Source organism: Nelusetta ayraudi, unplaced genomic scaffold, assembly GCF_046127955.1.
Source record: "Nelusetta ayraudi isolate G7.1 ecotype Tasmania unplaced genomic scaffold, CSIRO-AGI_Nayr_v1 ptg000179l, whole genome shotgun sequence".
Lineage (NCBI taxonomy): Eukaryota > Metazoa > Chordata > Actinopteri > Tetraodontiformes > Monacanthidae > Nelusetta > Nelusetta ayraudi.
The window spans coordinates 362705-376934 of NW_027466228.1; positions in this window are offsets into that span (position 1 = coordinate 362705).

Consider the following 14230-nt stretch of genomic DNA (forward strand, 5'->3'; position numbering starts at 1 on the left):
TTATAGAGCCATTCAAAAATGTAATATGTGCTGAACAGACAAACGGAGGTGTAAGAGGCCTGTGTGACCAGCAGGGGGCAGCAGAGGACCGACAGCCGCAAGTTCCTCCTCAGAGAGGCCTGAGAAGGTTCTGCACCTTCACCTCCTCCAGGAGGTCCTCAGCAAAGTGTCAGAGTTTGTTGGTTTTTTACCTCGGTCGGCAGAGTCACAGTATGTGAAGCTTGCAGCCAGGGGGCGCTGCAGCTCACTCAACACCTACAAGGTTTGAAAAGGAAATTGAGTGGAATTCATCTGGAATGAAAAGAAAAGCACAACTACAGCAGAAACACTGAACACAAAGACGCACAAAGTTTGAACTACACACTGATTTTCTCCCATAGGCCCAGCCGGTCTCGCACCCCAGGGGCACCGGACTGCACAGGGCCCATCCAGGGTGGGAAAGATGCCGGATCCCGCCCCCGCTAGCAGGCCGACCCCACTGTGTGTCGGGGTGTCAGTGTGTGTATATGTGCACTTGCTGGTGTGTTGAACTATGGTGCGTTTAAAATGGAGGGGTGGTAAGGCCCTGGGGCAACCACCCTGCTGCTGAGCAGGGCGGCGGCCGCAGTGCACGAACCCACCCCCCCCCCCCCCCCCCCAGGCCCTAAGTGTCTATAATGCTATTAAGATTGGAGAGGGTCTCGGATGGAGCGGTGGCCGGCCGATGGAGACCCTCATCCAAAGCCCTAGTGATAATGTCAGTGGGTCCTTGACTGCGTGGGGGCCAGGTCCTTACCAACGAGGGTGCAGTCGGTGCCCCATAGCAAGGGTGAGGAGACCGTACTGGGGGCAGGCCCACCGGGGACCGGGTCGCCGCCCACATCGAGTCCCCCGCGGCGCCCGGCCAGAAGGCAGCGACCACCCAAGACACAAATCCCCCGAAACAGAAGGAAAAAATAAATAAATTATAAATTTAGGGAAAAAAACAAAAAACAAAAAACAAAAAAAAACACCTATTATGTGACCAGGGGGGACTCCCGGTCAGGGCGCCCCCTCAGCGACATCGGGGCCGGGGACACCACAGGGATCCAGGAGCCAAAGGGGGCCCGCCCCCCCACCGCACCGCACCACCCGGGCACACAGGAGCGGTAGCCGCCGAATGCGCAGCCCCACCCCAGGCATGCGACCCCACCGCGTACGATGCAGCGCCAGTCCCCAGACACAGGGACGGACCAGCCCTCCCACCAACAAGGGGCCCCCAGACCAGAGCCAGGGACCCCCCTCCCCCGCCGGGGCACCCAACCCCCGACCCCCCACCAACCCGCAAAGCAGCCGAACCCCCACGCCCAAGCCCCCCCCCCAGACCGCACCCGGCCCGCGGCAGCACGACCACCGCTGCCCACATCAACCAGCAGCCTCAGCTATTGATTGATTACTAGTTAGTTATAGGATGAAGCAGACATTCCTACCAAGGAGGTGTGGTCTAACAGTAAGTTCCTATATTGTGCAATGTGCAGGTGTTGTTTTGTTTTCCAGTTTGTGAGGATTGTTTTCTTAGCGATAGATAAGGAGGTGATCAGCATGCGAGATTCTGCCTTATCTGAAGTGATATCACTGAGGTCCCCTAAGAGACAAAAAGAAGGAGTGGCTGTGATGTTGTAACCAACCTATGCTGATAGATCAGTGCATACTATGTGCCAGAATTTATTTACTGGTGGGCAATGCCATACAGCGTGGAGGTAATTATCTGGGACATTAACTGTGCAGTGTGAGCAGGTCTGAGAGGCGGTCATGCCCATCTGAAACATCCGCTGTCCGGTGTAGTGGATCCTGTGGAGTACTTTAAAATGTATTAATTGTAGATTAGGTTGTTTTATCAGTGAAAAGGTGTTCAGGCAAATTGTTCTCCAGAAATTAGAGTGAGGCTGGAGAGACAGGTCTCTTTCCCACTTAACAATTGGGATAGAAATCGTGCGATCTGTATTTGTAAGCAACTCACTCCAATAGAACTGCACTCGTCCTTCTCTCACATTACATTGGATCACAATGACCAAACAACACAACAAAGACAATGATGCCACTGTGCTGCCACATCCAGACTCTGTGTAGGTCTGTAGGCCTCTTGGACCTTCATGTGAACCACTGCGTGTTGACTGGAGGTGAAACATGACTGACTGCTGTCCTCCTCCCTGGACAATGCAATCTCACTTTCAATCTCACAGCCACTAAAAAACCTGATTGTGATTGAGAGGTCCTCAGCAGCCAATCACTGTTGGGAGTCCAGCCTTCAAACACTCCTCCTGAATCCAGAGTCACATCTGTGAGCATCTGGAACTTTGGCCCTGATCCTCCACACCACACAACTTGGGATGATAGCGCCACCTACCTGTATCCTTTCAGCAGCCAGTCCATGCTCTGACCCGTTTCCACTGTGGCCTGTTGGCTCATCTGGTCCAAAGTCTGGATCATCAGTTGGACACTGATGATTCATGGAATGAGTCAGTGTGCCGCTGTCCTGTGATGTCATGATAGAGAATCACTCTATTTATACTAATGTGCAGAACCACTGGAGTGTGGAAGCAGACAGTTACCATAATCCAAATGAAAAAGCAACAGCAGAAATGCTTTTTCATTTTAAGAACGTGGCTGCATTATTTGACTCATAAATAAAATCACCAATAAGTCCATTATGGTCCGAGTATGTTTTGGTCATTGGATTGAAAAACCAAAAACGGACGCTAATTTGTTTTTCGTTTTATAATGAAAAAAAAAACAAATATGAAATATGAGACATTTTTCCTTTTAACTGTGTGATATTAAATACAAGAAAATTTGAAAATGACTTGATTCTATTTTTATAGTTTGAAGATCAAAAAATAAAATCACTAAAACACAAAGACAAAAAACAGTGTGTTTTACCCTGGTCTTTGGACGGAGGTACGAGATCAGCAAGTTAGAGGCTCGTGTTGACTCAGGCAGAGCGCTGCAGATTTGCTCACTGGTTGTTGGAGAAAAGCTAATTGTTCATTGTAAATGTCTCTGGAACCCTACTCGGAAATCATTTTTCACATGGCAAGACAAGGCAAGGCATCCTCACAAGTTTCTGAGCGGACATCGCTGGAAAGTGGCAGGACAAGAGGTTCCTCTGCAAGAAATGTGAGAAGAGTTTGTGCTGAACATGGATGGCCTAAATGTGAAGGGGCTCCCCGATACACAGCTGGAGATCGAAGTGGCAAAAGCAATAACTGAGGTGTTGTAACAACTCCACTGGCAGATTAAACACGCTTCACAATGCTTCTGTGCTACGACTGAAAACCCTCCAGTGAACCAAAATTGATTAATTAATTCCAACATCCCCCCTTTTGACACATGGTCTAAACCGTGCGTCAATTTAGCGAAATGTGAAAATAAATGTTTTGGCAGACACGGGTTACCGTTTGGTCCCACCCAAATGTCAGTAACGTGGTCCCAGCATGCGCCGGCGGAGCGCCAAGCGGCCTTCTCCTTCGCTGTGGCGAGGGACTGCATTTCAGCCAGTGATGCATCAGCCTCCTCAAATGAGGCTGTCATCATCGGGGCTGACGAGGGTGCAGGCTGCCTTGCAGCGGACTTTGCTGCCGCGTCAGCTCTGGCGTTGCCTTGGGAAACAGGGTCACAAAGGTTAGTGTGAGCAGAACATTTACACACTGCTATTTGGGAGGGCAAAAGTATGGCTCGCAAGAGGTCAGCAATAAGCACATGATTTAACACCGGCTTCCCGTCTGACTTGAGGAAGTCCCTGCATTTCCACAGTGCCCCAAAGTCATGAACGACACCAAACGCATAACGGGAGTGTAGATTGTGACAGACTTGCCCTCTGCAAATTTACACGCTTCATTTCAGCTCTGCCCCTTGTGCTGAGAGGTGACATGGAAGGGAGTCAGAGCAGATGACCTCCGAGTCGGAGACAACTGCGTAACCAATTCTGTTGGCGCCTTTGTCGTCCCGGAATGCTGAACCATCTGCGTAGAAAACAAAATCAGCATTAGCAAGGGGTTCGTCAGGTCAGGTCAGGTCGGGGGGAGAAAATTGTGTCTAGCTCTGCTATGTAGTCGTGTGTGGGTTGGGCACATTCGGTGCCCTGGCGTGGACAGCAGCGTTAACTGCTCTCAAATGTTGAACAAACCTCCAGTCATCACGTTGAGGAGGAACTCTGGCCTTTTTTACAGGGAACATGGGCGTGCGCACTGGCGAGTCGGGGCATGGGACAATGACACCTGCTTCGAGAAGAGAATCAAAAACAGGAGTGATCCCTTCAACAGCTTCTGGCTTCAGAGGATATTGCGGCTGGTTGGGCCGAATATCACTTTTGGGTGTGATCTTCACCGGTTCGGCACCTTTGATCAGTCCCACATCGTATTTGTGAGCAGCCCACAGTGAGGAGGGAACCTCACTCAGTTCCTCGGGCAGCTGCGATGTGTCAGTGAAACATGCAAAACTCGTGTTGTGGCGCTCGCTGTCACGTGTCTCTGTCAGGTGCAGACAGCGAAGAGCCTGTGTTTCCAGTGGAAAATCAGTCTTATGCACATTCAGGGTGGGGGAGTAAAAATGTCCCCGCTCCTTTCGGTGCCAGTCTTTGGTCGACAGGCATTTCGTCAAAAACGGACCTAGGTCCTTCCACTCATCGCCTGGACTCTTGGAAAGTGAAATGTGTGGGGTAGACCCACGGACAGAAAAAAAAGAAATGCACTCTGCTCTGGTGTGAGTGAAACAGAGGCAACGCATCGTTGGGGGCCCCAAAACAACGTAGAAACAAAGAGGCCATCATTCACGCTTGGAAAAAAAAAAACTGACTCTCAAACACACTGTTTCTTTCACGAGTTGCACTGGCTGTGCAGTGCAAATTGGGAGCTTTCATGAAGTGAGCATCACCCGGCACCTTATCGTTAGCCGCCACTATCAATTCTTCTGGGGCCTCGAGGGGAAGCAACCACTGGTAGACATGCAAGAGAGGCTTAGGAATTTGAGCCAAGGTCGAGGAAGATAACGACCTGGCAACAATCAACCCGTCGGGGGTGGAGATGAGATTCATGCCCATGGCTAGAAGCAAATCTCTTCCCAACAAATTCATCGGACACACTTCTGACAATACAAAGCTGTGTTTAATTTGGTTTTGTGATGTGCATGTCTCGTCGCCGTAGTCAATACAAGTAAGTGGAGTGGTGAGAGGCTCTCTCTTCTTCGTTCCAGCTGCCCCGACAGAATAAACATATCTCCCACTTTTTTTTTTTACACTGGGGAAGTTCTTCTGCACGAAGGAGCGACAATGTTGCTCCGCTATCGGCTAGGAACGTGATATTTTTACCCATAATTCTAAAAGTGACCCGCGGCAGTTTCTCAAAAGCAGCTTCTTTATACAACGTGTATGTGGGAGGAGGCGGCACGTGACGACGCTCTAAACCTGTCAATGGTGCTCAAAATTTGGTCACGTAAATCAACCTCGAACTCTGTGTCAGTGTCAATGCATGTCTCACCGTCAGGCTGAGAGCAATCAGTCCAACCTAAATCATTGTCAGAAGAAAAATCATTATCAACATGTAAATCAGTATACGTTTCCGAATAATCAACATCAGAATATGAATCAGTGTACGTGTCTGCAGGGGAAAGGGAAGTTAGAGGGGACAGCAAGCATTTCTTCATTGCAAGAAGCGTGTTGCATGTGTGTGTGTGCATCACTTCCCTGCGAAGACGCTGTAGGCCGGGGGTCCGTCTCGCCGGGTCCATGCCGTGTCCCGCACTCCACTCTCCCCCCTCAGCTGCTCTGAGTTGGATCCTCTTTTCCGGCCCTCGCGATCACTCTCTTGGCTGCGGTGGGCATGGTTCTGCCCGCGGTGTCTTCCTTTGTCAGGGCATTCTCTGGCCCAGTGACCCATTCGGCCGCAGATGTGGCACGCCCCCTTTTCGCCTCTGTCTCCGCTAGTCGCCCTTCGTCGGTTGTCGTTGTTCCTGTAGGGCCGTCTCGCCGTGTCACTGAGGTGCTTCATCATGGTGAGGGAGGCACGCTTTATCTTCTTGTCCTCTGCATCGCTGGCCTCCTGCAGAAGCCTCTCAGCGTGCACTGCATGACGTCGGACCTCTGTCAGCCGGGCATCTTCAATCCCCACGCAGCAGCTTCTGTTAACTGCTTTGGCGATCTGGGGGAGCAGCCCTTGTCTGAAAGCAGTGATGAGGCTGGCCGTTTGGTTGACGGCAGTCCTGATGAACGTGGCGACGCTGCGGCGTCGGTGCTGGAGTGCGCAGGGTTGTACGGTGGTAGCGTTGGATGAGGGCAGGCGGGAGGAGGGAAGACAGGCATGTCCAGGAGAGGGTCCCTCGGGCCTGTAAGAGAAGGATACAGACGATTTGGTGCATTTCAATGCTCGTGTGTGAGCGGCTCCTTTTCTCCCTCCTCTGGGGAGTGTGTGTGAGTGTGTGCACCCTCTGCCGTTATCTCTGTCACCCCTGTGCTCCAGCGCCCAGCGCTGTTCACACGTTTGTTTTTGTTTTTTTTACTTGTTTCCTGTCCCTGACTTCTGCTTCAGTTTTCCAAAATGAAAAACACCTTTCATGATCTTTGATGATCTGAATTGCATATTTGTTTGTTTTTTTCTTTTTTGTAACCTTTCCCTCTGCTATCTTCAATTTATCCCGGAGGTTTCTCAATTCCTCCAAACTCAGTGATCCCCCTGCTGGGAAATCATACTTTTCAACCCAAATTCCCAACATGTCAAGACAATCTGGACCATATTTTTTCCTCATGTCGTCCACAATTGGTCCCCCCTGGGGAATAGCAGCAGCCACTTTGCTCTGGTTCTTCCCCAGCACTGTCTAGTTAGACTTATTACTCTGACTTTTCACTAAGTTTTCACAAAATTCCAAGTCAGAAAATACACAGGCGTCCCCGTGCACCCCTTTTTCTTACTCTAGCAAAAAGGTGGAGAAAAAACTCACCCCTCTGGTAGTTTACCTACCAGAAGCTTCCGGCTCACTTGTGGAGTGGGAATTTCAGTGTTGATTCAGAATCAACACCGACCTGACAGGCACGGTTAATGTATGCGCTCCGTCCTGCCCCGGGACCGTTCGTAGACGACAAGGAAAACAACCCACTGGTCACTGATATGTCTGAGACAAGAACAATTACTTCTCACCCGATCTCTGAATCAGCACTTCCTTTCCAGGTTCGCTTGGATAGACGTGAAGCCGATCAGATCCACTCTTAGACGCCGATCCTCTCATCTCTGAATGCTTGGTTCGAGGTAGAGGGGGAACGAGGAGTTTCCTCCGTTCCTGGTCCCGGGCCCTCAACGTCCCAGAGTTCCACTGACGGGTCTCCAGCAATCCTGTTCGTGACGCCAAATTGTTGTGGAAAAGAGCGAAGAGGAATACTGGGATAATAAGTAATTTAATGAACAAACAATAAAAAAAGGGATCGGAGCTCCGAGGCACAAAACACAGTAAAATGGGAGTGCGAGTGCGAGGTGGGAAGGAGGAAGAAGGTCTCTTATACACAGGACTGGGAGGGGATAAGATAAGGAAAGAACAGGGAGGAGAACAGAGAGAGACAAACCAACGACTATACGATAGTTGACCGATTTCACAGCTCATATCCTGTACAGGGAGAGGATGAGTACATCAGTGGCAGGCCATAAAACAAAGTAAAATACGATGCGTATATGTTAGCCTAGGATTCTAACAGTTTACACGTGCTACGAGTGATCACACAATATAAACCAAGATAAAGAATAACACAAGAATACTCTATCATGTTCGACCCATCTTAATAACTGAGATTTTTTTTCCAGGTGCGCTTTGCTCATCTCTTTGTACCAAATATTTAGGGGAGTTTTTATAACATCACATAGATTATTAGAGTATATAGTCTTGAAAGCTTTGTCACCCAGCAGAGATTGAAGTGGGATATCTAGTTGGTCAAATTCTAGCTCCTTCCATTTTGCATCGTAACCTGCCCTGCACCAGTAGACTATATACTGCAGTTGTGCTGCTTTATAGTAGTCCTCCAAGCATGGGAGTGACATCCCTCCCTGTTAAGTGTAATGTTTTGGAGCGTACCCTTGGTTTCTTGTTCTGCCATATGAATCTAGAAATGATCCGATTCCATTCACTGAATTTCTTATTGGGTATTTCTACAGGTAGCGATTGGAGTAGAAATAACAATTGTGGTAAAATAACCATTTTTTAAGTATCTATTCGGTTGTAAAAATCAAGTACTAGGGGGGTCCAACTGTCCAGATCATTTTAAATTTTGGTCGTGATGCTACCGTAGTTTACACTATATAAATCTTTGGGGGTCTTGGGAATATGAAGACCTAGGTATTTCAAAATTCTGGTTTTCCATTTAAATTTAAAGGACTTACGTATGTTTTCTTGAGGTATGTAATTAAAAGTAAGAGTTTGAGTTTTCTATATGTTCAATTTGTATCCCGAATATGAACCACATTGGTCGAAGGAGGACAGTAATTTAGGGAGACTGGTATCCGGGTCGGATAAAGTCACCAGGATGTCATCTGCATATAAACATGTCTTATATTCTTTCCCCTTGAATAGTATTCCCATGATTTCTAGGTCTTCCCTAATCTTTTGAACAAGTAGCTCTATAAATAGAGCAAACAAGATGGGGCTCAGTGGGCAGCCCTGTCAGCAACCCCTCTCCAAACGGATTGTACCTGAAAGACTGCCATTTATTCTGATCCGGGCCACAGGTGAATTATATTTAAATTTTAAACATTTTATAACTGTATTGTTAAAGCCAAAACGTTGCAGGACCAGGTATAAAAATTCCCATAGAACAGAGTCAAAAGCTTTTTCTGTGTCAAAGCTAATTGCTAAGGACATTGTGTTTCCTTTGCTCATTATATGTAACAGATGTATAGCTCGCCTAACATTGTCTGGTGTTTGTCTATTTTTAACAAAACCTGTCTGGTCCGTGTCAATTAGGTTAGGGATAATATTTTCTAGTGTGTTGACAATAATTGAAGTGAACATTTTATAATCAGTGTTTAAAACTGAGATAGGTCTGTATGAGCTGCAATCTGTCCTAGCTTTCCCTGGTTTCAGTATTACAGATAATATGGCCTGTTTCCAAGATAGTGGGGTCTCGCCACCTTTTAAGACATAGTTAAAACAATTTAATAAATAGCAGTGGGGTCACAGAGTCCCTAAAAGTCTTATACCATTCTGCTGGTAGTCCATCTCCCCCGGCTGCTTTGCTTGTTTTCAGATTAGAATTTGCCTTGTCGACCTATGCATTTGTAATCTCTGTAGTTAAGCACTTATTTTGTTCTGTGACAACAGATGGCAGGTCTAGGGATTTCAAAAAACTGATTGACTGTTACTGCTTCTGCTAATTTGGGTTGAGTGTATAAATTCCTGTAGTATGATTCAAAAGACTTATGTATTGCTTCTGGCTTATAACACATCTGGTTGGTGACCGGGTCCTTTACTTTATATATGGATCTTCCAGACTGTTGTTTTTTAAGTCTCCAGGCTAAGAGTTTTTTAGCACGGGGTCCATTTTCATAGTGGGTTTGTTTGATATACTTAAGTGTAAGTTCCTCCTGGTCGTTCAGTTTCTTATTTAGTTCTGATTTTACTACGGTTATTTGTTCCAATAAGGTGGGGTCGTTAGTCTCTACATGCTTCTGTTCCAGTGAGTCTAATTTACTTGTCAAGTTGTTAAGGTGTTTAAGTTTTTCTTTTTTCCTTTGTGATGCCCAACTTGTAATCTTCCCACGCAATACTGCTTTTCCAGCATCCCATAAAATACTCTGTGACGTCACTGTGCTACCGTTAAGGTCTGTATATTCCTTAATTTCTTTCCTAATGTAATCTTCAAATCGGGTGTCATTTAATAGGGAGGTGTTGAGTCTCCAAATAGTGTTTTTGTGTGGGTGACCTACATTTATTTTCACATATACACCTGAGTGATCTGATATGTCGCTAACAGCAATTCTACAATCTAAAACCCTGTGTCTGTCTGTTCTGAACATAAAGAAATAATCGGTCCTCGAGTAAACTGAATGAGGGTGAGAGTAAAAAGTCAATTGTTTAGTGGATGGATGAAAATCCCTCCATACATCAAACATACCAATCCTTTTAATCATCTTCTTAATATTTAGTGACTCAGGATTTGTTTTCTTTGTCGGGTTTGATGAGTCTAGAGTGGGATGCAGCTGTACATTCCAAGGGGACTCGTGCCACGCAAAGCCTATTCCGACCTGGCGATCCTGTTTGAATCCATTAGCAACCAGCTACATTACCCTGGGCAGCTTCACGGGTACAGGTGGATGTATGCTAAATGCAGAGAAAATGGACTGCGTGTGAGAAAAGAGTCTGTGCGTTTGGTTTTGAAGGAGCTGCATCCAAGAGGAGTGTCATTAAGGCAAGCGGGGCGTCTCAGACGGAGGAATTACTTCTCAAACTTCTCAACTTCATCTGGCACCTGGACTCATATGATGAACTGAAGCCATATGGTATTTGTGTGAATGGATGTATTGATGGCTTTTCAAGAAAAATAATCTGGCTCAATGCTTACACAACAAGTAGTGACCCAAAAGTAATTGGAGGGTGCTACATAGAAGCGGTACAGCGTTTTGGGGGGTGCCCTAGAGTTGTTCGAGGCGACCTTGGAACCGAAAATGGCCATGTTAGAGGCTTCCAGCGTTTCCTCGTCCCTGTTCAACCAGACGACACCCTCGATAGTTACTTGGAGGGGGCCAGCACCGCCAATCAAAGAACTGAATATTGGTGGGGTTTCCTGCGTGGCCAGCGCATGGAGTTCTGGTTAGCCTTGTTATCAGGCCTCAGAGACAACAGGCATTTTGATGGCGAGTTTCTGGACAAAAGTCTCCTGCAGTTTTGTTGTATGGGCCTCCATACAGGTGAGTTTATGAATAATGTTTTATTTTCATTTTGTGCGCATGTGTATGTGAGTGAGAGAGAGGGGAGGGAGGACAGAAACGGGGAAGGGGGTGTTGGGAAGACAGACAGACAGAGATGGGAGGAAAGGAAAAAGAATGCTAAAGAGAAGGGGCAGCAAAGGGAAAGGAACAGAGATGGAAGGGGAGAGAGATGGAACAGAAGGGTAGAAACAGAGAGGAAAAGAGATGGGGAGAAAAAGGGGGGGGGAGGGAGGGATGAACAGAGACAGGGAGGGAGGGAGAGGGTGGGGTTGCTCATGTGTGAATGCTGTAATTTAGTGTTTTATTTATGTTCTGCTGGCACAGCTCTTCCTAAATGTATACATTTTCTACAGGATGAGTTGGATGACACTGCACAGGTGTGGAATGCACACAACATCAGGCCATCAAGAAACCTGAACGTCCCCAGCGGTCGGCCTAATGTGATGCATGCTGTTCCTGAACTTTAGCGAACAACAGATTTTCTCTCCCCTGTTGAAGATGAACACATTCAACTGTGCAAAAATGAATGTGTCTTTCGGCTGGCTGTACCATGTAATCCAGATATTTATGAACTCTGTATCATCTTTATGGCTAAGTCCCATCTTGCTCCACCAACAGATCCGTATCAGGCTGTGAACTTGTATTTGCACCTAAGATAGGCCATCACTGCATCTCTCTAAACCACCCGACCCTCTCCACAGGATGGACACTTATTCCACTGCAGTGCGCCTCCCCCTGACCCTATCCAGAGAATGGACACTAAATTGTTGTGAACCTCCTGTTATTTTGTGTATTGTTAAATCTCTAGTGTTCCTTTTAAAAATACACAGGGATATTGGTTATTTACTGCACTCCTTTGTTTCTGTTATTACGCAATCCTTACGGTGATGCTATTTACTGAATTTACTTTTTGACCTGAAGGTCGTGTGTGCAAAGAGCTGTTAAATAAAAGTAGCCATGTGAAAGAACTTAACTATGTTCAGAACAAAGTTGTTGAAACATTGAGAAACACAGAAGCACAAGGTTACTTTAAGATTTACTTTAATTATTCTTCACTTCCATGAATTAATGAACATTAACGTGATTCTTTCAAGTCAACAATTCCTGAAAAATTAAACCGGTGTTGGACAACTCGTTCTGAATGCTTGGTTAGAGTAAACAGATGGACCTGTAAGCAGTCATTTTCAAAACAACATTTTCACTTTCAACAACAACAAAAAAAACACCCTCATAAAACTCTGCTGAAGCATTTACTATTCTGTAACACAGGTGTAACTATGGAAGCAGATAGTTACCATAATCCAAATAAAAATGCAATAGCAGAAATGCTTTTAAATTTTAAGAACGAAGCTGCATTATTGGACTCATAATTAAAATGGTTAATAAGTCATTCAATCTGCATTTTCATTTTCTTCTTCAAGACTGCTCATTCTTGTACTTAATTCAAATGAAAAAGGAAAACACATTTGAGATTTAATTTTCAAAACATGCACCAGCAAAGAGTTACCAAAATTCAATATAAAATGTAAAATTCAAAAATGAAAAAGCAATAGCAGAATGCTTTTTCATTTTAAGAATGAAACTGCATTATTTGACTCATAATTAAAATCATTAATAAATATTGCTATATGCATTTTCATTTTCTTATTTGTGTCGCACCTTTTATGCCACAATCAAAAAGAAAACTGAGGGCATTGCTTTTTAATTTTCGTGGTCCTGCCCTGCACAAGAGTTACCACAACTCGAAAACGAAATCGCAATCTCAAAGTAAGCGCGCGGCGCAGGAAAGTGACGTCAGCAGCTCTCCACCTCCGCTGTGGGTATGGCGGTATGACGCCAAGTGTCCTTTGCCTCCTGTTATGTGTAAATTCTAATGTTTGTGAATTTAATGAAGATATACATATATATATATATATATATATATATATATATATATACATATATATATATATATGTATATATATATATATATATACATATATATATATATATATATATATATATATATATATATATATATATATACACATATACATATATATATATATATATATATATATATATATACACATATACATATATATATATATATATATATATATATATATATATATATATATATATATACATATATATATTTTTTTTATTTAAAAAGAAAAGACAAGAAAAAAAAGGTATGGCGGTATGACACCACTTTGCCATCGTTACTTCTTTCACGTCATTGAAGTTGCCGGTAATCGAGATTTAAATCGCCGAAAAACGTGGACCACTGACAGATCTCGCACCAGCATCTGCCACCAGTCGACGGATTGATCTGTTGCTTCGCATCCTTCGACGGATGGACTGGTGGCCGACGCTGAACAGCTGTTACTCCACCCATGTAACAAATAGCTTTAGCTTTGATGTTGTGCTGGTGCATCAAGGTGTTCCATAACTGACAACAGGTTGGCTAGGGCAACCTTGTTTGCGTCCGTATCTGGGACGGCAGAATACCTGCTCAACTCGGTCCCGAGCATCAGATTCAGATACACTATTCAACTCCACCTGGGAAGCTAAATCCAGCAGGGTTTGAACAATTGTGTCAATGTGCGCCATGCTCAAATCTGTCCGACCAACGAGATCCGTCAGTGGTCCACGTTTTTCGGCGATTTAAATCTTGTTTACCGGCAACTTCAATGACGTGAAAAGTAACGATGGCAAAGTGGTGTCATACCGCTATACCTTTTTTTTGTTTTGTTTTGTTTTTTTAAATATACAGTATATATATACATTTATTAAATTCACAAACATGAGAATTTACACATAACAGGAGGCAAATGACACTTGGCGTCATGCCACCATACCCACAGGTGGAGAGCTGCTGACGTCACTTTCCTGCGCCGCGCGCTTACTTTGAGATTGCGATTTCGTTTTCGAGTTGTGGTAACTCTTGTGCAGGGCAGGACCACGAAAATTAAAAAGCAATGCCCTCAGTTTTCTTTTTGATTGTGTGTCATAAAAGGTGCGACACGAATAAGAAAATGAAAATGCATTTAGGAATATTTATTAATGATTTTAATTATGAGTCAAATAATGCAGCTTCGTTCTTAAAATGAAAAAGCATTCTGCTATTGCTTTTTCATTTTTGAATTTTACATTCCATATTGAATTTTGGTAACTCTTTGCTGGTGCATGTTTTGAAAATTAAATCTCAAATGTGTTTTCCTTCATTTGAATTAAGTACAAGAATGAGCAGTCTTGAAGAAGAAAATGAAAATGCAGATTGAATGACTTATTAACCATTTTAATTATGAGTCAAATAATGCAGCTTCGTT